We start from the raw sequence: 26,453 nt of genomic DNA, 5'->3' as shown, positions 1-26,453 counted from the left end.
GGCACCTCAGCAGGGTTGAAGTACACACACACCCACACCCACACGTATACACCCACACACCCATACAAAATCCAAAGTATTTGCTTGATATGCATACCATGCACTTTGAGTAGTAAAATAAATGACTGTCCTTGTCCTCAAGGAACTTTCAGTCCCTGTGTAGAGAAATGTGCCCCAACGAAAACATAACAGTAAGCATCCTGAAACATAATTTCAGCTTTAGAGGAGGTGTAACATGGCTAGGTTTTAAAGGGTGGAAAAGGTCACTGGGCAAAAAGAACTACAGCAAGAATTCAAATGGGATGGGATGTGTTACCAATGGAGTGGAGAAAGAAACAAGTCTCCTTCAGAGAACAAATGAATTGCTGTTGCTAAAGGAAAGAATTCTTACAAGAGGCTTGAGAAGGGGAAGACTAGTTAAGGGTAGTGATCCACCAATGTACAGACATGAAATACTGGACAGTGCGCCTTTGACATCATCCTCGCAGTCACGCTTCTATTTTTTTAATGTTGTATCTTCAGGTTAGCTTTAGGAGGGACTAGTCATCAAGCCTGAATTTTATGCAAAGCACAGCATGTATGAACTTTTTCTGGGGCATATGTCCAGAAGAATTTGCAGTTCTTAATCTGAATGAATAGTAATTGGTAGTATCCTTTACAACAGGGGTGTCCAATCTTCAGGCTTCCCTGCGCCACACATAAAATATACTATCACTAATAGCTGATGAGCTTAAAAACATCACAAATAAATCTCATAATGTTTTAAGAAAGTTTACGAATCTGTGTTGGGCCACATTCAAAGCTGTCCTGTATTGCATGTGGCCCCATGGGTCACAGGTTGGACAAGTTTGCTTTACACCTTCAAGCTATCTAAGTAGTCAATTTTGTGGAAAAATACTCAGTTCTATTATAGACATGTGTTTGAGATGGTATTAAGATATTCAAAAAACAATATTTATCAAGAGTTTGGAGAGTAGGGATGAAGTCCAGGACAGACTCCCTGGAAGGCAATGGGGAGTTATGATGTAATTATGCTGTATTAGAGACTGGATAATTTATGGAAAAATGAGATTTAACTCACAGATCCATGGGCTGTACAGGAGGCACAACTAGGGAGGCCTCAGGAAACTTACAATCATGGCAGAAGGGGAAAGGGAAGCAGGCACAATTTTTACATGGTGGAGCGGGAGAGAGAGCAAAGAGGGAGGTGCCAAACACTTTCAAACAACCAGGTCTTGTGAGAACTCTATCACAAGAACAGCAACGGGGAAGTCCGCTGTATGATTCAATCACCTGTCCCACCAGGCCCCTCCTCCAACACTAGAAATTACAATTCAACATGAAACTTGGGTGGGAACACAGAGCCAAACCATATCACAGGCCCTTCCCTAGAAGAATACTGGGATGGCCATTTTGTCACACCAGGAAGAATATACTTCTCAGTCTCCAGACTAAAAGATGCATTTTTGATAGCTACAATTTCATATAGATGTCCTGTGCCATCATGGACAGAAATCATAAATGTCCCTAGCATCATGAAACCAATTCTAAAAGTTTTCTAAGTAATCTTCGTGCTGAATTAGCAACCTTTCTTGCAATGATGTCCATTTAAATCACCAGAAAAAGGATACATCATTAAATTCCTATGTATAGCTAATAAAAAGCAACACTCTGATCCATTTCCAATGTGAAGAATGGCGTGGTAAAAGCCTACCCAAGCACAGTGTTGCCTGCTCTGCTGATACTCTAGTGACATAGCTTCTCTCCAGATTTGGCCCAATGGCTTCAGTCTGTGCTATTATGCCTGAGCTTAAGTGGACTCTGTAGCAGAGACCAGTGTACCAATAGATAATTAAATAGAAACAGGCTTAGGTAGAATTCCATATAGCTTTTCCTATATAAAATAGAAAGAATCAGGGCTGACCCCAGTCCTACACATACAAGCTACTCCTCCCTCAGGTTTATGTTAGAACAAACTTAATTTCTAAATAAGGCAAAGTATATCCTGAAGCCTCTAGGCTATTTTTTTTGAGATACTTGATTATTCCTTCTTCCCTTTCAATATTTCTAAATAGAATAACATAAGGCTTTTTTAATATTCTTTTTGATTTAAAGTTTCCTTTTTCAGGTTCTACAAAGAGCTGCCATGTCTAAAAGGAGAACTTTATTAGACATCAGTTTTGTTTTGAAGTACAATGGACACTGATTTCTTAGAAATTCTAGCATTGGAAAAAACATTGTGACAACTGGTACTAAGCACACTTATTTTCAGCATTCTGAACACTGAAATAGTTCCCAAATAATGAATTTTATTGCTGTAATTACAACATAGTGACAATTACATATGAAAGTGTTGTTAAAATCAAGAGTATGAATTACAACCATGGTGTGTCTAAGGACAACTGCAGGTCTGACATACAGAATAAACAGATACCCAAAGAAACTCGGTTTCCCCTCAAGAAAGGACTACTCTAGGCATTATTACTACTTCATTCCAGTTTTTATTTACAATAAGCATGAACAACTATAAATATAACACTAATTTAGGTGCAAAAGTTTTGCAAAAAGCAGGATAAAAAAAAGACCAAGTGCTTTTCAACATAAGTACATTATCTCATCTAATCCCACTAGTCCCTCACAGGAGCCCTTAGCCCCATCTAGACACTTCTATTCATTATCCCCAAAACACATTTTACAAAGTTATTCTTACATTTTCACTAAATTGTATGAGTCCTTAGAAGTTCCAACCAAATGCCTGCTCATCTACATATATATTTATATTTAATATATATATACTTATTATATATACATTTTTATATATTTACTCAGGCAATATATCACCAAACCTTTCAAGTATTGATTTCTCTATCTGATAAAGGTAATAGTAGGATGTATCTTTAAAAAAGTCATTGACAGAATATATATAAATGTATATATAACAGTATACTATGTAATATATAGTAATATACTATATAATATATACTATCATATAATATATAATATAGTAAATGTATATACATACTTTTATATATATGTACAGTGTGTGTAGTATATGTTATATACAGTAAATACATTATACATAGTAAATATACATTACATATAGTAAATATATATATAAAATATAGATATTTATAAATTTCCTCCCCTCTGCCCACAGGCAAGGCTCATGGCTCTTGCTCCATTAGTGACCCTACGACACCCAGCACAGTGCCTCATGCTTTCTGGATATTTAATAAATATTTACTGACTGCAAAAAATTTAAATAACACTCACATTTCTCTAAATGAGAGAGTTGGTTTATCAGTCAGGGACCTGGCAAGAAGAGATGGCACATTCCATCTGGGTTATTGAAGGCACGTTAATGAAGGACCTATCTACAGCAAGTGTGGGCAAGGTTGATGAAATCAAAAAGGGACAGTGCAGTATCTAAGATCTAGTCACCACAAGAACTTAGCACTCCCTTTGCCCTTGGCTTGAAGGGACAAGGAAAGGAAAAAGTTACCAGAATGCTGGAGACGGGTCCTGACAGATGTGACCCTGGGTAAAGACATCGCAGCCAACCCCACAGAGAAGGAACCAGGACAATGACTACTCTGACTGCTCTCCCCCATTGCCCTATGTTCTCCTGCCTTGACACCTCTCAGGAGCTGAAGAGGACAGGAAGTTGAGGCAAGGGAACCTGCTGATGCCTCCTGAAGGGTCACCACTCCTCCTGGACAACAGGTGGTGAAGAGTAAAGAGTATATCTTTTTGTTTTTCTGCGACAGGGTCTCACTCTGTTGCATAGGTTGCAGTGCAGTGGTGTGATCACTGCTCATTGCATCCTCAACCCCCCAGACTCAGAGGTGATTCTCCTATATCAGCCTCCCAAGTATGTGGGATAACAGGCATACACCACCACATCCAGCTAATTTTTTAATTATTGATAGAGATGAGGTCTCCCTATGTTGCCCAGGCTGGTCTTGAACTCCTGGGCTCAAGCCATCTACCCACCTCAGCCTCCCAAAGTGTTAACATTATAGGCATGAGCCACCATGCCCAGCGACGAGTATATTTATAAGGGCAAGTAGAAGATACACAACTTGGTGTGAGTTCAATTGCAGGCCCTGGATTCAGATAGCCTGTGTTCCTATGTCACATGCCCCACTCAGGGAACACATCACCAGGCCTTTCTAGTAATGGTTTCTCTATCTGATAAATGAAGATAATAATAGAATGTATCTTTTAAAAAGTCATTGACAGAATTAATTATACAGTTGTCCCTAAGTATCTGCAGGAGATTGGGCATCCCACTCATACACTAAAATCCACAGATGCTCAAGTCCCTGATAAAAAGTGACATAGTATTTACATATAACCCACACACATCTTCCCCTATAGTTTTAAATCATCTCTAGATTACTTATAATACAAAATACAATTAAATTCTGTGTAAATAGTTGTTATACTCTATTGTTTAGGGAACAATGACAAGAAAACAGTCTGCACTGTTCAGTGCAGACACAACCATCCATTTATTCCCCAAGTATTTTTGATCTGCAGTTGGTTGAATCCACAGATATGGATACTGAGGGTCACCTTTTTATACAGAAGTATTTACTAGCGCCTGGTACATATTAAGTACCTGAACAAAAGTTATTAATAATGATACTAATAGTTATTTTCATCCTCACAAAAATCATACTTTCCTAGAAATTTTGTTCCAGAAATTCTGGTCTGTAATAAGAACACCTAGAAAATCTGATCTTATGTTCTGCCCCACCTTTCACTACAAATGCTTATATGAATTAGACTTAGATTATAAGATTATACTTGGAATGCTGTCCTTCAACTTCTACTCCCAAGAGAAAAGATTTTTGCTGTTCATTTTTCCCAATCTCTGTGTCCTATAGCTTTTACCCTGAATATTCCCTGTCCACTCTAGCTGCAGTTCCCAGGGTACTGTAGGCACCAACTTGTCAGTGAGAGCAGGCTGGGATCTACTGAGATTTACAACTCACTGATCATAAAGCCAGTCTCAGCAGAGTTAAAAAAAATTGCCCAAGGACATATAGTTAATAAGCACCCATGTCTGGGCTGGATACCTGGCCATGGAGGAATCTAAAGGCCTGAGAAACAAAGGAAGGCAGAATGGGTCCTAGAATTAAAGGATAATGCTTTCAGCTTCAAAGGGGTCTAAAGTTCCACAAAACACTCTGTTACGAACTATATGCCATCATCTCCATCAGGTTATAGGATATCCTATGATAAAGTATTTAAAACAACACATGCTAAACAGGAGGTACAATTAATGCATAGTCATTTGAAGTTCCCCTCCTCCCCCCAAAATCTTGGCATACTTAACAGATGGCATAGTCTATAAAATAATGAAATGGTTTAATGTTACATTCAAGATGTCTATTTTTATAGTACTCTATAAAATGTTCCTACTATAGTCTTGAATGACTGAAAGCAATACCATTCTGAAGTCCAGTTTACTCTAAATAACAAAATTAAACTTGGCTAAAGCAAGTTTAAACATATAGCGATCAGTAATACACAACGTGTGAAAATCAATTCAGCACATTGCAGTGCTAGATCACAATTCTCCAGTTCTTTAACTGCACATGACCACATTCTTTCAAACACTGACATACCTCGTAACTGTTACATAAAGTAGAAGATGATATCTACGAAATCACTTTAATAAATTTGTGAGGTTGCTAAGCAATGCAGGCTCTTTAATGAATTTCTGGAGAATTGTAAACTTCTACTTTCATATGTGGCTAATGCTCAGTAGGTTCCTAACTATGAAACCAGGTTACAACATTTTCAGTAAAGTACACAAGTCATAACCTATTCTTTATAAAGCCTGGAGGCCATTTCTTGTTGCTTTTTCCATTTTTGTATAAGAAAACACATAGTTTGATTGCTGAGAGACCAATATCATTGTTTTTAAAACCTGGTCACAGGTTGATTCCTTAACACTGGACACTGGAATTTCTACAGCTTAGAGATAGTTTCTTACCAGGGATAATGCCATAAGAAACTAGAAAATCCATTTCAGAATGACTTTGCCATCCTCACAACCATCACCTTTCTGTCAGGGTCTTCCAATGCCCCACACCTCTGCCGCATCTCTCTCCTATGCCCCACTGCAGTATACTGCTCATTCTTCTCTCCAGAAGTCAAACTGCCTTCCAAAAGAGATACTGTTGTGAAGCTAAAAGGACATGCTAAAACCCCCAAGAAAGAAATGAGCACTGAGGTCGAGGCGGGGCAGAGGAAAAAAAAAAAAAAGCTGTAACCAATTTGCTAAAGGTGTCATAAACTATCACAACCTTTATAGAAGGCTATCCAGAAATGTAAATCAGGAGTAATACAAATACTGTTACTTTTAACCTTGTTATCTTCTGGGATTTTAAAGAAATAATCTAAAATATGAACAAATATGTGTACCCCAAAATTTTCACCATAAGTATTTACAATAGTAAAAATATTAGAATTTAGTAAATTTCTAATACAGGAACAGCTATGTTATACACGTATCTCAGACATTATGTATTATTTAAATTAGTGGGTATGTTAAATCTAGAGGTATACTGAAAGTAAGAGGTATGTTAAATCTGGAAGGAAATAGACTGTTAACAGTAGGACAGTCAGACAACTGAAGACTTCATAAAAGCTTGACCAATATATCTTTCTTGGAAACCTATTAGTATTTGTACCGTGTACTAATTACATTAGTACTTTTACGGAGTATAAAATATTAAATTTTATCTTTCAGTGTTAATGATAAATCCTATGAAAGGATATGCAAAATGCTCCTGGTAGCCTCTTCAGTGTCTGAGGATATGAGGGTAAAAAAACAAAAACGTACTCCAGATTAATTGCACAAAAATTATTGGGGATAAGACAAAAAGGGGGAAAAAACACATTAAAACAGTATGAAAGAATAAAGGGATTATAGTTTATTTTCCAAAGTTTGGGAATATGGTACTTTTATTTCATACTAGAAATACCTAATAACAACAACGATTTTAACTCCCTACAGGTTCAGAATTATTAGTGAATGAAAAAAAGCGCCATGAGTCTATATACGAAGATACTGTAAAGGGGTTTCAGAAGCCTTGGCTGCAGAAAGGAGGCCACTGTCAACCGCAAAGTTCGGCTGAAATTGCTGGAAAGGGTAGAATGCAGTTGTAAAACAGTACAGGGTGAGTTTAAGGAAACTATCATTGACACATGGGAAGCAAAGTTAGAAAGAAGCCTAAGTATAAAAAAAGCTAGGCTGGAATAATCTAAGGCTGTGAAACCAAAGAAAAGGCTAAATTCAGGGCCATAAGAGCACAAGATGGCAAGAGGGTAACAAAAACAGTTATGAAGGCAGGACCAAGGAAACACCAGCAAAGTTAGGAAGGACATGCTGGCTGCTTCTTTGTGAGATTTCAGGTGGATAAACATGGCACCAAGATAGAAAAGGACCCTGTTCTTCCAGAATTTAAAAAGAAGAATTGCATGCATGTGCACGCACGAGCACAGGGCCTATGAGCCACATAAGGATAATAAAGAGCCTAGGAATACCAAGCACACAATACACTTGTATCCAGCTGGATAACTGGACCTGGACTTTTCATTTGACTCCAGGTTATAAAGACAGCGCTCTGAAATTAGGTCCCATCAAAGGAAAGATTAGTTACATATCTACCCAGAGGTACAGCTCTGGGTCTACAGTACACCATGACACGGGATGAAGAAATAAAGCATCATCAAAAACAAGGTTTATGCTTTGATGGAAAAAAAAGCCACACTTCTACTTTGATTCTCCTTTCTATACCTATTTTGTAACATTACAAATTAATCTAAATTAAAATACTTAATTAATATTTAAGCCAAACAAATATTTAAGCCAAAGAGTATTCACCTCACAAGAGGCTTACAAACATATACATTTTACTATAGAGAGGAAGATCCATTAAAGAAGGTAATTAGGAAGGCTATCCTGGCAACTTAACAAAAAAGAAAAATATGCCTTACAAGAGTAAACAAATCTTGAGGAAAAAGCTAATCAAAAGTATAGTGGTTCAAAGACTATCACATTATTTTTTAATAAGATGGGGAAATGATTTCTATTATGATATATTAATAATTTACAAAGCATTTTCACGTATATTATCTTCCATACAAAGCTTGAGAGGTAGATTAATATTACCCCCATTTTACACAACAAGGAAATAAGTGACTCATTAACTGGCAGAGCCAGGCCCCAACCACATATCCCAGGATCTGTCTTTAACACCTCCATACACTGATATGATATATGGAGCACTGCCCTGCTGTCTGCCCATCATTGAGAGTTCATTTGAAGCTTCCTGTCAACATACGTAGCCTCAAAACTTGTGAAGCAGTGCTCTACCTGTCTTAAGAAAGAACAGATACCATTTCCAAAAAAAACCATGTTAATTCCTGAGGAACCAAGATATATTAGAGAAGAGTTTACAAATAGAAAATCAAGTAAAACCACATAATCCTAAATTTTGCCTGGAGATATCAATTCAAGACATACATATGTACTCTTTATTTAGCTGTGTTTCATTGAAAAGACCTAGACACACTGACCAACCCAGTAACAATGATTACTCCTTCTATCCAGATCATGGTTCTCAAAATACCATTTCCCACTGTAAGAAACCAAAGCTCCAAGGAGAAACAGCTGACCTTGGTTTGGGGAAGGAAAAGTACAAGATAAACCTGGAAGATTTTGTCACAGCAGAAAGCAAAGAAGCCATCAAAGACTGTTGAGATCCTGTCAACTAGAAAAGGCTTCCATGGGCTAAAAAACTGGGAAACATGAGCAAAGGGAATAATTGATAAGCCCCCAAAATATGGCATATTCTTGTGTTGTGAATAATTTTTTTTTTTTTTTGAGACGGAGTCTCGCTCTGTCGCCCGGGCTGGAGTGCAGTGGCCGGATCTCAGCTCACTGCAAGCTCCGCCTCCCTAGGTTCACGCCATTCTCCTGCCTCAGCCTCCCGAGTAGCTGGGACTACAGGCGCCCGCCATCTCGCCCGGCTAGTTTTTTTGTATTTTTTTTAGTAGAGACGGGGTTTCACAGTGTTAGCCAGGATGGTCTCGATCTCCTGACCTCGTGATCCGCCCGTCTCGGCCTCCCAAAGTGCTGGGATTACAGGCTTGAGCCACCGCGCCCGGCCGTGAATAATTTTTTAAAAGTGCTCAATAGTCACCTCTGAGGATTCTGGGAAATCAACCTATATTTTTCTGGAAACCAGTAAAAAGGGGGAAGGACGAAGTATTAAATTTGTCTTTGCTCTACAACCTATCTCGCAGTGTAGGCAAATCATTGATGAAAATTTCTCTCTTTATAAAACTATTCTAGCTAATGAATGAAGAAAGAATGGAAGAATATTACTATTTTGTGAACCCCCAATGAAATAATAGACCTAAGCAATGATCATCTATGGCCACTAATATCACAGGGAAAAAAAATCTCTATTATGCAATTCTTGATGGAGATACATAAAAACAGCTGTGAAATATGACCTCAAAAATACATTTACGTTTCTAGATCTAAATATCAATTAAAATAAATATGTAGAACAGAAAAACATGTTAACTAACACCATAGAATACAATCAGCAAGATACAGATTCTGGAAAATGAGAGGACAAATGATCCTGTTTCTTCAACAAATAAATCACAAGATCAAAAAGGAGGGGGAGGATGACTCATATATACATGAGAATTAAGAGACATGACTCACCTGCAATGCATGGTCCTTGTTTAAATCCTGATTCAAGAGAAAACTGAATCTTCTTTTAAAAAATGATGTTTACAATAGCTAAGATTTGGAGGCAACCTTAAGTATCCATACATAGATGAATGGATAAAGAAAATGGGCGTATGTACACAATGGAGTACTATTCAGCCATAAAAATATGAGATCCTGTCATTTGCAACAACATGAATGGAACTGGAGATCATTATGTTAAGTGAAATAAGCCAGGCACAGGAAGACCAACATCGCATGTTCTCACTTATTTGTGAGATCTAAAAATTAAAACAATTGAACTCAGGGATATAGAGAGTAAAAGGACGGTTACTAGAGGCTTGGAAGGATAATGGGGAGCTAGGGCAGTAGGGAGGTGGGAATGGCTAATAGGTACAAAACATAGAATGAATAAGGCCTACTATTTGATAGCAAAGCAGGGTAATTAAAGAGTATAATTGTATTGTTTACAATGCAATGGATAAGTGCCTGAAGGGATGAATACCCCATTCTTCATCATGTGCTTATTTCACATTACATGCCTGTATCAAAACATCTTATGTACCCCATAAATATACATACCTACTATGAACCCACAAACCTTTTAAAAATTAAGTTTAAAAATACATATTTTTTTGAGACACAGTCTTGCTCTGTTGCCCAGGCTGGAGGGGAGTGGCATGATATTGGCTCACTGAATCCTCTGCCTCGTGAGTTCAAGTGATTCTCCCAAGTAGCTGGGACTACAGGTGTGCAACACCATGCCTGACTAAATTTTGTATTTTTAGTACAAACAGGGTATCACCATGTTGGCCGGACTGGTCATACTCCTCACCTCAGGTGATCCACCTGCCTCGGCCTCCCAAAATGCTGGGATTACAGGTGTGAGCTACTGCGCCCAGCTAAATATTTTAAAAAGTAAAATAAAAGAGGCAATCAGTGAAATTTGAACCTTATCCTACCAATGGGTGATATTAAATTAACTGTTTTTAGATCTGAAAATATGATGCTATTTCTAGAAGAATCCTCATCTTTTAGAGATACATACAGAAATATTTATGAATGAAATGTGACATCTGAGATTGCTTCAAAATAATCCAGGGATATTGGGGGGTACAGATTTCATATTCATAAAACAAGCAAGGTCAGGAATTGATATTTTTGTAGTAGGGTATATTGGGTACACAGAGATATGTTTTCCTCTTCTCTATTTTTCTGTATGTTTGAAATTTACCATAATTATAAAATATACCCTCTTTATTAAAAAGTCCTCAAGCTAAGTAGTATAAAGCTTCCTAAAAAAATTCAAAATAGAACTACCTTATGATCCGGCAATCTCACTGCTAGGTATATATCCAATGAAAATGACATGAGTACTTTGGAGAACTATCCAAACTCTCATGTTCACTGCAGCATTATTCACAATAGCCAAAATACAGAATCAGCCTAAGCCCCCATCAGCACATGCATGGGTAAAGAAAATATGGAAGGAGGCCAAGACGGCCGATTAGAAGCAGCTGCAGTATGTGGCACTCATGGAGGGGAACAAAAGGCACGAACGAATACTGAAATATCCAGGAACTTGCACTGACACTGATTAGGGAAACATCTTGACCCATGGAAAATGAAAAGCAGGTAGAGGTGATGGCCCACACAGGAATGACAGAGAGCCAAGGGAACCCCCACACCCAGCCAACAGAAGCAGTGAGTGAATGTGCAACCCTGGGAAACCAGGTTTCTTCCACGGATCTTTGCAACCCTAGGAACAGGAGATCACCTCGTGAGCCCTGGCCACCAGGGCCCTGGGCCCAATGCATAGAGCTGTGTGGAGGCTCCAGGTACTGGCAAAACTGAGGCAACTAGGGTATTGAGCAAACCCTCTGGCAAACCACAGCAGCCCTACAGAAGAGTGGGCAGACCACTTAAAGAAAAACAAACAAACAACAATTTAAAAAAATACAAATACCCCATCCAAAGGTCACCAACCTCAAAGATCAGAGGTAGATAAGCCCACAAAGATAAGAAAGAATCAGCGCAAGAACACTGAAAACTCAAAAAACCAGAATGCCCCTGTATTAGTCTGTTCTCATGCTGCTGTAAAGAACTGCCTGAGACTGGGTAATTTATACAGGAAAGAGGTTTAACTGACTGACAATTCCACATGGCTTAGGAGGCCTCAGGAAACTTACAATCATGGCAGAAGGCAAAAGGGGAGCAAGGTGTCTGACATCATGGGAGCAGGAGCAAGAGAGAGTCAGCAGGGAGATGCCACACACTTTTAAATGACTAGATCTCATGACATCACATGATTGCAAGGATAGTCACAAGGGAATGGTGCTAAACCATTAATGAGAAATCTGCCCCCATGATCCAGTCACCTCCCCCCAGGCTCCACCTCCAACAAATTGCTCTAGCTACTATAAATATCTATTTATCCTCCAAACTTAGTAGAAATAAATAAGGCTTCTTTCACTGAGGGCTATCTAAAATGTTACCATTTCATCTCCAAAATGAAAAACTTGAAATTCAACATTCTTAAAGAAATTGCAACCCATAATTTCATATCCAGCCAAATGAAACTTCATAAACAAAGGAGAAATAAGATCCTTTTCAGACAAGCAAATGCTGAGGAAATTCATTACCACCAGATCTGCCTTACATGATTCCTGAAGGAAGCATTAAATATGGAAAGGAAAAACTGTTACCAGCCACTACCAAAAAACACTGAAGTACACAGACCAATGACACTACGAAGCAACCACATTAAAAAGTCTGCAAAATAACCAGCAGCTAGCATCATGATGATAGGGTAACAATACTAACCTTAAATGTAAATGGACTAAACGCCCCAATTAAAAGACACAGAATGGCAAGCTGGATTAAGAACTAAGACCCGGCTGGGCACAGTGGCTCACGCCTGTAATCCCAGCAGTTTGGGAGGCCAAGGCAGGCAGATCATGAGGTCAAGAGATCGAGACTGGCCAACACGGCGAAACTCCGTCTCTACTAAAAACACAAAAATTAGCCATTGGTGGTGGCACACGCCTGTAGTCCCAGCTACTTGGGAGGCTGAGGCAGGAGAATCGCTTGAACCTGGGAGGTGGAGGTTGCAGTGAGCTGAGATTATGCCACTGCACTCCAGCCTGGTGACAGAGTAAGACTCTGTCTCAAAAAAAAAAAAAAAAAAAAGAACTAAGACCCACTGGTATGATGACTTTGGGGTAAATAATGAAATTCATGCAGGAATCAAGAAGTTTTTTGAAACTAATGAGAAAAAGATAGTTGTACCAGAATCTCTGGGATGCAGCTAAAGCAGTGTTAAGAGGGAAATTTGTAGCACTAAAATGTCGACATCAAAAAGCTACAAAGATCTCCAGTTAACAAGCTAACATCACAACTAAAAGAACCAGAGAACCAAGAGCAAACAAACCCCAAAGCTAGCAGAAACAACCAAGATCAGAGCTGAACTAAAGAAGACAGAGACATAACTCTTCAAAAAAAATCAGCAAATCTAGGAGCTGGTTTTTTGAAAAAAATAATAAAATAGACCACTATTTAGACTAATAAAGAAGAGAAGAAGATTCAAATAAACACAATCAGAAATAAATGGGATATTATCACTGACCCCACAGAAATACAACCAATCATCAGAGAATATTATATTATTACCTCTATACACATAAACTATAAAATGTGAACTTGAAAAAGTCTAACACATTAATATATTAATGTAAATATGAGCATTAATGAATAGGACACTTCCCATCACAACTCTTTATTGTGCTCCAAAAATTAAATAGAATCCATTTTACCACTAAAAGACAAAAACTGCAGCTATACACTAAAGACATATACATCCAAATACACATAAAAATTGAGTAAATCTTCAATATCAAGAATAAATCATTATAAAATAACATCCAATTTTTCAGCAAAACCAAGTATCTAGATGCAAGACGAGATGGATAAATATGTTCAAAAATATAAATCTCCACAAATATTTACAAATATTACCTTATTTTTCATGAAACTGTACCATCCCAAATCACTCATGTGCTTCCAAAATTTTTCAAAGTTCCGTAAGCAGACACTTCAAAAGCTTTCTTCAACAATGCTTCACACCCCCTATAAAATCCCTATACCATGCTTACCCTACACACAAACCCCACTACCCTTGCCCTGTCACTTGCATTTATTTACAAGCACACCTGCTAACATTACCCATGGTAATAAAAAATGGTTTGGATCACACTGAGTATAATACTATCAATATAAAGAATAGAGGGTACTAGATGAGGCCTAGTTTGTATACTTTATACAAATCATAAGCTCAAGAATTTAAGATCTTGTTTCAAGGCGTAGAAAGTAAACAGTGGCAGAATTCCTAATTTCAGGTACAGAGAGGATAGGAGCACATATACTCTAGATTTACGACTTTATTCTCAGGTTTGGAGATATCTTACTTTATGTAATGCTGCATATACACCTCAGTCACTTTTTGGTATATTTGTTAAATATTTCTTGACCAGATCAGAAAAAAACTCTATAGTATTTGGTATGTAATTTTATAAGAAATATTGGATAATTTGTCCTTTTTAGAGACACATTTCAATAAGATATTAATAGAATATAATTCAGAATCACTACCATTGGGGCAATGAAACATTATTATGCATAATAATAGCACTGAAATTATAAAGATATGGTGAGATTTAATAAGATACTTCAGGTAAAAATCTTAGCACTATGTCTGGCCCAGCATGGCACTATACAAGAGTTACTGTTGCTGCTGCTACTATGTTTACTACAGCTGCAATACTATAGGAAAAGTCAGTAATTCATGAGAACAAAAGTATGTGCACAAGATACAGAAAGGAGGTAGAGAACTTAATAAATCTGCTGACAGATAATTCTGAAGAAATGGAAGCAGTAATCATTGTGGCATGATTGTGCAACTGATGCCTTAACACGGTTTTGAAGATGACTGAATTCATGAGATGCACGCAATCACAGGCAAGAACACAAGCAAAGGACAGAAAACATGAAAGTTCACACAAATATAGAAAAGCAAATCACTGCAGGAGCATGATACGTAAAAATGTAAAACAGAAAGTAGGGAAGGGGCAAATCTCTAATTTTTGAAAAGCTAATTTTGTTGTTCTTATTTGCAGATTTTCAAAGGATGTCATCTTTCCACTTAAAGTTTTCTACAGGATATCAAAATCATTGTATTCTTTTCTTCTTGCTTCTCTTTGAGCAGCTATAAGTTTGATCATCTCTTTTGTTCCCCTGTGAAACCTTTGGACAGTGTCCAACTTCATGAGGTCATTTTGAAGAAAGTTTAGGCAATGGGATGCACATCCTGTTGGAACTGTATATGGATATTTACTGGTTATCTCCTCCAAGCTCTTCCAAATAACACGTATTCACTGACATTACAGTGACACAAATACCAAACCCCCCTTACCATACATCTTCTCCAACTGCTATACTCTACAGAATGTTTGCCTTTTTCCTCCTATTAAAGAAACATGATTTTAAATCATAAAATTTCTTCCTTCTCCACACAAATTTGTCCGAGAGGATGTTAAGATACTGTGCTTCATTCATTTCCCATCTACTGATAACACTGCCAATGCACAAACTTTTAAAGAACAATGTTCAAAGGCAATCTCCCACATAATAATCTTAGTAGCCTGAAAATGTATACTGGCAAGGTTTTAGTTATTCATAATGTCACTGTGTTTTCTAATACATTGTTTTTATGTATGTTCAATTTTCCCTAACCTTGAGTGTCAGATGGTCAGAAAATGAAGTTACTGATACGTTTTGAATATAATTGCTTATGTGTCATTGCTATCTGATCACTTTACAATGCTGATTAAATCACTATGTTGTTGCAGGAAAAGAAAATAGGCAGAAAAATTTCGAAACCATTGAAAAGAGCTGTTTTCCTGTTCATTCCCCTCTCTTTAAATTTATCCATTTATACACCAACCTTGTGGTGTTTAAGCAGCTTTAGCAAAAAATTTGTCAATCCTACTTGCCGATGCATATTATCACAAACTTCCCTAACAGAACCTGTTCCATAGAACACTGACTTTATTTTTCTAAAGTAAATAAATAAATAACGGGAATTTAGAATTAACACACAGACTTTGCAGTGGCGTTTTCTAAGATGATCTTCCTAAAAGTGAAGTGGAATAGGGAGAAACTCCTGTAGTCTTCAAAAGGGTGGTTAAAATTAGAGTCCAAAAATTTTGCTCAAGAAACCCAAATTAAACATATACACAAAGATCTAAATCAGGGGTGTCCAACATTTTGGCTTCCCTGGAAAACACTGGAAGCAGAAGAATTGTCTTGTGCCACATGTAATATACACTAACTACTAACTATCACTAATGAGCTAAAAAAAAAAATCGCAAAAAAAATTACAGTGTTTTAAGAAAGTTGACGAATTTGTGTTAGGCCACATTCAAAGGCATCCTGGGCTACAAGTTGAACAAGCTTGATCTAGATTATAAAATTTACATATAAATGTCAGAGTTTTCCAGTTAAATTGCAGTTAAGAGATAACTCTATAAAAACGATAAAGGAGTACCATTTTTAATGAAATGCTACTTCACAATCTTAAAGTCTTTTCCTGGGATTAAAAGTCTTGAATTCCAGGTTCCCATCATTAGCATAAATATAGTATATTCATACAAGGAGATAATGCTTATGAACAAAAAGGGGAAAAAAGCTATCAATAAACATGATAATACGAATGAATCTCAAAAACATTAAGCTTAGTGAAATAAGCCCAGACACAGAATAGTGTGTATTGTATGATTCTTTTTATATGAAATTCCAGAACAAGCCAACTTGTTTTTGGGAGACGGAAACTGATTCTGAAGGGTTTATAAGGGAATTTTCTGAAGTGATGCTAATGTTCTATAACTTGATGGCAGTTTGGGTTACTAAGTTGTACACTTTTTTCAAATCTTAGCTAATGTACACCTAAGATTTATACATTCTATTGTTATGAAAATTTTAAATAAAATATAAATAATGAACTGTAACTGACTTGTATGCTAAACATTTGCAATTTACTTTAGAATGCATCAAAATATAAGATGGACTAACAGAGAGAATCTAGGTTGTATTAGTCAGTTTTCACACTGCCATAAAGATACTACCCAAGACTGGGTAATTTATAAAGGAAAGAGGTTTAATTCACTCACAGTTCTGCACGCCTTGGGAGTCCTCAGGAAACTTAAAATCATGGTGGAAGGCAAAGCACCACCAAATGCCTTTTTCACAAGGCAGCAGGAAAGAGAGAAGAAGACCAGTGAAGGAGGAATTGTCAACACTTACAAAACCACCAGATTTCATGAGAACTCACTATCACAAGATCAGCATGAAGGAAACCATCACTGTGATCCAATCACCTCCCTCCCTTGACAGGTGGGGATTACAGGTCCCTCCCTCAATATGTGGGGATTACAATTCGAGATGAGATTTGGGTGGGGACACAGAGTCAAACCATATCATAGGTGTTGGGCATTTGGGTGTTCCTGTGAAATTCTTTTAACTTTGCTTTACTTTTGAAAAAAATCATAGAAATGTTGGGGGAAAATAAATCTCATCTTTCAAAAGTGGCAGTGGGGGAAAGCTAGATAATAAAAACAAACACATCACAAAACTGACATTATTGAAAAGTTCAATTGTATTTATCAAAAGTTTGAAAGAAGAGGATTCAAAGAATCCAAAAATACAGAGGAAAAAAAATACATTTACTAGAGATTTTTAGAATTTTCTTTCAGAGTTTCATATTTCTAATAGGTTTGTTTTTACCCAGGCTTTAATATGTAAAAAAACTTGAAATCATATTTATTGTCTATCTGTATTCAAATAATGTATAATTACATCTACTTTCTTTAAATTCGTGGGTACTCCAAATAGCAATATCAAGCATTTTTGGTGGAAATATTTGCCACAGTCGTAGCAGTTGAATGTGAAAGCAGTTACACTGCTTCTCAGTAAAATAGACTCTTAAAAAGAAAAAAAAAGTAATGAAAAAGGCAAGGAATTCATAGCTGAGTATGTTTAATTTTTGAAATCAGATTCCCTGCCATACTTTGAGGGGAAAAGAGTACCACACAGAAAACTGATTTGCCAAACATGTAATGTGGTGTTGGCTTCCACTTTAGTTATTTATGAGGGCATTTCAAAAATCTGCTACCCAGACAGTTATCTAAACTCACCCAAATTGTCTATCTATGGGAATTACTACTTCTAATTGTTCACCCACCAAATTTTAAGTACTCCTATAAAAATAAAGTAAAAAAGTTAATACTTCAAATTTTCAAAAAAATGGCTGACGAATCTTTACGCCAGAAATAGTAAAGCTACCACTTATCTCACATACAGAAAACTAGGATTTCCCACTCTCATGGTAATTCAAAATAATACACCTATACGTCTAAATGAACCAATCTCAAATTTTGTAATTTTAAGCATAGTCTCTGCAACACTAAAAAGGTATAGAAAAGGATGGTAATACAGCTGTGATACATCAGTAAATCATCACCTATTTCTTCCAAAAAGGAATGAATTTTCATTGTAGTACATGTGGAAGAAATATTATGAAATGAGCATTTCATAGATTTTAAAAAGCTAAAAATCTATAAATAACCTAAATAACCGTCCAAAAACAAAGGTTAGATCAGTCTTCCTTGCAAATGTCATTTCAAGGCATGTGTTATAAATATACCTAGAGCTAATAGCAATGTATTGCTTTAATTAGAGAGAAGAATTTAATTACTTGGAACGAACAAAGCTGAAGCAGGAGAGAGGTCTGAAATCAGCTGGGTACCAATGTCAAGTATTTTATTTAATTTCTTCATTGCCAATGCTTCGAGAGACTTAGTGTACAAAGTCAACAACAATCCCTTATCCTGGCAGGGATCAGTTGTGGTTTTCCACTAAATCGCAAGAGTGATGCTCTCTACATGAATGGTGGATGGCCCTCTCAGCTGCATTCTAAAGAAGCATGTTCCTTGCCCTCCTTGGTTAGTTACTGTCATGGAGAACTGATGCCTGAGCTTCAGTAGATGGCACTCTTTCCTCTACCCATGAATCTCTGACAGAGCAGAGGGCATGCAGACATGGCACCACTGAATATTTTTATTTTTCAATCCAGAATTGTCCTGGCTAAAAGATTCATCTCTATCTTAAACAAATAAAAATGAGGATGAAAAGACAAGCTACAGAGAAAAAATATTTCCAAACTGTATATCTTACAAAGGACTCATCTAGAATATAAAAATACCTCTCAAAATGTAACCGTAGAAAACAAAATCCAATTGAAAATCGGTGAAAGACACGAAGAAAGATTTTGCTGAAGGCAAATCAGTACATGAAAAAAGGTTCAATATCACTAGCCATTAAGGAAATGTAAATTAAACCCACAATGAGATATCACTACACATTTATTAGAATGGCTGGAGAATTAAATAGTGACAATATCAAATGCTGGTGAGGATAGAGAAACACTGGGTCTCTTATACATTACTGGTGGGAGTAGAAAGTAATATAGCTACTCTGGAAAATCGTTTGACAGTTTACCAAATAACTAAAGATACACTTAACATATGGCCCAGAGATCTCATCCCTGGGCCTTTATCTCAGAGAAATGAAAATTCTGTCCTTTGTCCACACAAAACCTATTCATGGTTGTTCATAACAGCTTTATTTACGATAACCAAAAACTGTAAACAGGCAGAATGTCCATGATAGGTGAATGGTTAAACAAACTAGAGTATATCCACACCATGGAATACTACTCAACAACTGACTATTGTGAAAAATGCTGCAATGAATATGGAAATGCAAATACCTTTTCAAAATTCTGATTTAAATTATTTTGTATAGGTACCCAGAAGTATGATTTGCTGCATTATGTATTTTATTTTTTCATTTTTTGAGGAGTTTTCACTGTTTTGCACAGTAGCCTATACCATTTTACATTCCAACCAACAGTGTACAAAGGTTTCAATTTTTCCACATCGCTGCCAACATCTATCTTTTGTTTTCTTGGTGTGAGATGATATCTCATTGAGGTTTTTATGTTAAACATCTTTTCATATACCTGTTGGCCATATATGTAGGTCCTTCTTTGGAGAAATATCTATTCAAGTCCTTTGACCACTTTTTAAATCAGATTGCTTGGGATTTTTTTTTTTTTTCAATTGAGTTATAGAATTTGCTTACATATTTTGGATATAACCTACTATCCCATTCCCCAGGTTGCCTTTTCACTCTAAATGATGGACATTTCACTCTAAATGTCCATCAACAGATGAATGGATAAAGAAATGTAGTATACACATACAATGGAATATTATGCAGCCTCTAAAAAGAAAGTCCTGCCATGTGCAATGACATGGACACAACTGTAGACATTATGCTATGCAAAATTAGCCAGTTACAAGAGGACAAATGCTGCAAGATTCTACTTACACAGGGTACATAAAGTACTCAAACACATAGACGCACAGAATATAATGGTGGCTGTTAGCTGGGGACAGGGAGAAATAAGCAGTTGCTATTCAATGGGTATAAATTCTTCATTTATGCAAGATAATTAAGCTCTAGAGACCTGCTGTGGAACCTTATGCCAATAGTTAATACTGGTGTATTATATACTTAAAATGTGTTTGAAAGTGTGTTAAGAGGACAGATCTCATGTTACGTGTTCTTACCACAATAAAGAAAAAGGGCATGAATTATTGAGACATGCAACAGCTTGGATATATCTCAATGGCATTATGCCAATTGGAAAAAAAAGTCATTCTCAAAAGGTCATGGACTGCATAACTTTAGTTACACAACACAGTTTAATTGACAAAATTATAGAGATACAGAACAGATCATTGATTGCAAGGAAAAAGGGATGGCGGAAGGTGCTGGGTGTGGGTGTGACTACAAAAGGGTGGCATGGGGGAGGTTTTTGTGATGGTAGAATATGCTAGAATAGTTCTTTATCTTGATTGCAGTGGTGGCATTAATTTGTACAGGTAACAACATCGAGCTATACTCACATTTTATACAGATGCCAATATTCTGGTTTTCATGTTGGTTTTGATATTGTCCTATGGCTATTTAACACTCAACCAGTGAAAGAAACTGGGTGAACAGTATGTGGGACCTCCCTGTGGTATCTTTCAAAGTTCCTGTGAATCTATAATTATTTCAAAACAAAGTGTTTTAAAAAATAAAAATGGCTGGCTAAGAATACAGCCAAAAACTACTATTACACAAAAAGAATGTTCACTAATCTTTATTCTAGTAATTCAGAATTCAAGATCCCATTTATAGTCTGGCATCTCTGACAAAGCATTGCCTAAGCAAATGAAATGAGCATATATCATAATGGGAACATATCAAACATATTTAGAAATATCTGTATTCACTTACTTTAACAGAATTTATGCATATTTTAATCTGAAGCTACAGATTTTCTATCTACCAACTCATTACACATTAAAGAAGTTCTAGCACTAGCTCAAACATTTACTGATAACATACTATATGCAACAGAATTTGTTGAATATAAGGATGAAGCCTAGAATTGTGTAAAAGGTTAAAGAGTTGGAAGATCTGAATTCATAGCTGGCCCGGTCATTACTATACCACCTTAGACAAGTTACTTACCCTCTTATGACTGTTTTATCATCCAAAAAAATAATAATAGCCATGTAATAAATATAATATGCATCATAAGTACTGCTATATATTAGTATAGAAATATAATTCTATAAAGATTATAAAATGAATTAATACTAGAGTCTAATACTCTAATATTCCAAAGAATACACATCCACAGATGTCCTGCATTGGGTTAGAAGTTTTGCTGTCCTAACCCCAGCCTTTTGACAGTTAATACCTTCCTGTAGTCTAATACTCCAATTAATATAGTTAATGTGACATGTTTAACCTAAAAGCCACTAACATACAAAGGCTCAAAAACGTGAGCTCTGTGTAATCTCAAAGAGCTTCTGACTCATCGAGGAAATGAGTTGTATGTAATTGTCTGTGCATTTAATAAGCTATATCTCCTCAACAGCAAATGCCATACAGGGACAATGAGGGTGTCGTGGGAGTTGGGAGAAGAGGGCTCACTTCGGCACAACAGAATGATGTTGGGCTTTGTGGAAGAAGCAGGTCTTAAGTGTCCCTCCAAGGAGATACAGGATTTCAACTGACAGAAATGCCAGTCAGGTGTTTCAAGGTAGTGAGTATCACACACATCATCCTGGAAAGACAGCACAATGAAAGGTATGCTCAAGTTGTCCTATCTAAATAGAAAGGTAGAACCTAAACTGAAGGGTTCCTGCACAAAGTCCAAAACTGGGCTGTCACTATTTCCATTTCCCTTACAAACTGTCACTGTACATGTGGAGCCGTAGTGTACTCTTTACCCTCTGCCCCTCACCCCCTTGAAAGAAAGAAATGCTAGACCTGTGTCAGAGTTGAAATAACCAGCTCTCCCTGATAAAGTAGCAAGAGATGAACTAAGTGAGATTAGAACGATGATTGTACAAACCGATACCTTCAAACAGGAAAGTAATTGATAGCCACCAGGAGAACATGAGACATATCTTAACACGGCAAAATCTTCCTGATCTCTGTTTACAAGTTGTATCCACCCAAATAAATTAAATAATGGCTAATTTTGATAGACTGTTGAATAATTTTCTCTCTTCTCCCTGACTCAAAGACAGACTTAGTTTAAGATAATGGGGAGAGACCACACAAAGCTATTTGGGAAAAACTAGATAAAAGGTTTCTAGAAACGTTTTGCCAAGTTCAGAATAAAGCTACAAAGGTAAATATACTTCTTCATTTATAAGAAATTTCCAAAACAAATCAATATTATAGATTAAAAATGGAGAAAAGTCAGACTGATAAATTAGAATATTTTACTCAACTTTTCCACTCCCAAGATATGTTAAGCACAGTCAAAATTAATTCAAGGAGATTACAAATTGGCTACTTGGGATAGTATTATTTAGTAGAAATATTATGTCTAAGCTAAGCTTCTAGAACTTATTAAAGCACAGTGTTCAAGAGGTTTTAAAGGGTAGGTAGGAGCAAATACACAAATAAAACAGTAAAAAACTACTCAGCGCCCCGTTTAATGCAAAAGGAAAAAAAGAATAAACATCCACAGATGTCCTGCATTGGGTTAGAAGTTTTGTCATCCTAACCCCAGCCTTTCGACAGTTAATAATACCTTCCTACAGCTTTGAATTTTTTTAGCTACTGTTTGAATTACCCATGAGATGCAACATTCTTTTAATCTTTTGTAATCCATTTACTAAGATGTTTATTGAATATCTACTGTGTGCTACCGAAGTTGGAATTCCTTTCAAGCCCTCAAGAAAAACCCCACAGAGGTACATATAAGCTTGGCATTCCTCTTATTTTGATGTTCAGGACACTAGCATATTCTTTACATTACAGTGAAACACAGGTACTCACATTTCTAAATAATTAAAACTGTGCTGTATTTGTAACTTGCTATAAGTGTAGATCAAAGTCTCTCAGCATAGGGAAAGGGCACTCAGAATAACTGACGCAACTTCAAACTCCTCTCTTCCTTGCCCCATTCCCCTAGCACTCTCAGATCATCAAAACAAAGATTTCTTGCCACAGCCAGCCACCACTATTGGTGAAAGTATGTACTTTGCATCAAGCCATCTGGGCTCTAACTTGCCTACATAGCTAACCTACAGTACAGGACTACATATACAGTTAATGCCCTCCATACATGCTTTTTATTGTTAACCTACACAAGTGGCCCATGAGTTTCAACTTAACACCTTCTCATTTCTTCCTCAGCAGCAGGCATTAGTTCAGCAATACCACCTCTGGTAGATAACAGCCCTGTTCATAGGTAGTCCAGTTCTTCTTCCTCCCAGGACATGACAACATCACACTTCCCTGTCCCCTCTGATGTTAAAGTGTAGTGCTGTGACTTACTTTGGCCAATGAATCATGAATGGAGATGAGGTCTGCCACTTCTGGGCTGTGGTCTTTAAGAGAGGTGCATGGGCCGGGTGACATGGCTCACACCTGTAACCTCAGCACTTTGGGAGGCTGAGGCAGGTGGATCATCGGAGGTCATGAGTTCAAGACCAGCCTGGGCAACATGGTGAAACCCCCCATGTCTACTAAAAATAAAAAATATCAGCCGGGCATGGTGGCACACAACTGTAATCCCAGCTACTCGGGAGGCTGAGGCAGGAGAATTGCTTGAACCCAGGAGGTGGAGGTGGAGGGTGCAGTGAGCTGAGATCGCACCATTGCACTCCAGCCTGGGTGACAGACCAAGACTCCATCTCAAAAAAAAAAAAAAAAAAAAGAGAGAGAGAGGTGCATGAGTCAACAAATATTCTCCCTGCCTCAGGGTTTGGAAAGGCTATGTGGAGATGGAACTTTTTCAGCCTGGGTGCCTGAGTGGCCACAATAAGTGAAGCACCCTTCCCACTCACATAGAGTACCCAGTGTGCCCAAGAAGTACACCTGCTTGTGTTAAGCCATTATTATCAGAAAGTAAGTTGGAGTATCCTGATACCCTCCTTCTCTTATTTCTAAACAATTACCCTCTGTTGGCATTCTTCTTTCTGCTACAAGTCTGAAGTTTTATCTTTGTCTTCTAACTCTTTGCTAGGTTTTGTATTAAAAGAGTTGCCCCTTAACAGAATTGTTAACTAGGTAGATAACTTTTTTTTCTTCCACAAGTAGTTTGCCACTCAGGGTCAATGGTTCTAACTTCCACTCTCTTATGACTCTAAACCAAAATTTCATAGCTGGCTGTTTTTAAGCTATTTATTCAGAGAGATTGAGGGGGATGGTGGAGATGGGGAGGTCAAATAAATGGGTATAAATAGGGGTTGGCAAGAGGGAGGGTTGGAGAAGAAGGTGTACCCATTTTAAGGGTCCAAAGAACTTGCAGAAGCTAAAAGGGTTCCGGAAGGCTCATTCATGCCAGTAAGCATTCTTCCACAGTAATGTTATATTAGAAGCCTTTAAAAATGAAAATAAAGTTCAATCAACCATACAGATAGGCTTTTGCAGATATGTCCAGGGGCAAATCTGGCACGGGGCTCAAATGAAATCAGAGCTCACTGATTCCTTCTGGTTTTCTCTTTTCACTCATGAGAATTTGTAAGAAATTACCAAATGGACATATTTCTAACAATGTTTATAGACTTTTAGCTACAACAGGAGAGAAATAAGGAGAAAACAGAAAATGAAGACTGGGATGAAAGGGCAGGAATCATACCAATGAGTAAAGAAAGGCAGGGCTTGTACAATAGTCCTTGATCATATAAGTGTGAAAAATGTGGAGATTCCACTTGAAATGTGGAGTTGAACAAACAAACAAAAAAAAAGCCACCTTTACCAAGAATGAGATGTGGAAGTCTGGATGTTCTGTTATGTGCCACATGAAGAGGTGAGTACACAAATATTAAGTAAAATACATGACTCAGATGTAAAAATTAGAGGCAAAACAGCCTCCACAGGCTTCGGTCCTAAAGACTATTACATTTCACTGTGTGCCCTCTCCCTAGTCACTAGAGTATGGAAAACAGCAGATGCTTAATAAATGTTTAATTAACCTAGCGGTTTAAAGGTTTTACTTCAGATATACCATGACCTAATGAAATGCCTTTGATTGCTCTATGATTTTCAGTTTCAGATCTGTTCCGATGGTACTTAGAAACAAGTAAACTCTCTTGAAACCCAAATGAATAAATTACCACTAAAATGTGATAGGACTTTCTGTTGGTAGCATCAGTGAAAAGCTTAGATTGGCTTAGCCAACCTCACTTTCTCCATGGAAAAAGGAGGTATCTTCCCTAAGTAAAAACAAGAGTGGGCCTAAAATATAAATTTACCTTTAATACTCCTAATGTATCTCAGGAAAAAAAAAATCATCAATTGATAAATATAATAGTACACGAAGCTAATTATCACAGAAAACCCCTGTATTAAATTAACCTAATGGAAAATCAAAGTACATTATCTTTGCACCCTAATTTTAAAAGCATACCAAATTGCATACCCACAAGCAATCTTTCAGTTACAGTTACCTCCACAGGACAGGACTGCTTAAGAAATGTTACTGGTTATACAAGGTATTTAGCAAAATGGCATGCAACCCACAGATGGAGGGGATTTTTGAAGTGTTATCATCGAAGCAGAGAGCAGAATGGTTGCCACCATGAGATAAGGGGAAGGGGAAAGGAAGTATTGGTCAAAGGGTATGAAGCTCTAGTAATGCAGGATTAATACATCCTATAGATCTACTGCACAGCATAGTACCTACAGTTAACAATAGTATATCATATAATTTAAAATCTGCTATGTAGGTGGATCTTATGTTAAGTGTTCTTATGACACACACAGAAAAAAAAGAAGGTGGAAGGAACTTTTGAAGGTGATGGGTGTATTTATAGCAGTGATTGTGGTGATGGTTTGGGGATGTATACTTATCTCCAAACACATCAAGTTGCATACATTAAATTCATACAACTTTTTATACACCAGTCATACCTCAATAAAGTGGTTTAAATAAGCTAACCCTTGTACCTAATGAGAAAGACCTTGAGAAGTTAAAATACTAGGTCTTTCA

General features: G+C 37.0%; 1 protein-coding gene across 2 annotated transcripts in view; it reads right to left on the bottom strand.

The window, feature by feature from the left end:
- PARD3B (par-3 family cell polarity regulator beta) overlaps nucleotides 1-26,453 on the bottom strand; it is a 1,146,560-nt gene that overhangs the window by 1,041,256 nt on the left and 78,851 nt on the right. The gene's annotated exons all lie outside the window — the stretch shown is intronic.

The sequence above is a fragment of the Rhinopithecus roxellana genome, chromosome 14 (genome assembly GCF_007565055.1).
Source record: "Rhinopithecus roxellana isolate Shanxi Qingling chromosome 14, ASM756505v1, whole genome shotgun sequence".
Lineage (NCBI taxonomy): Eukaryota > Metazoa > Chordata > Mammalia > Primates > Cercopithecidae > Rhinopithecus > Rhinopithecus roxellana.
Note: the sequence above shows the minus strand (reverse complement) of the source record. Positions and strands in the feature narration are given on the sequence as shown.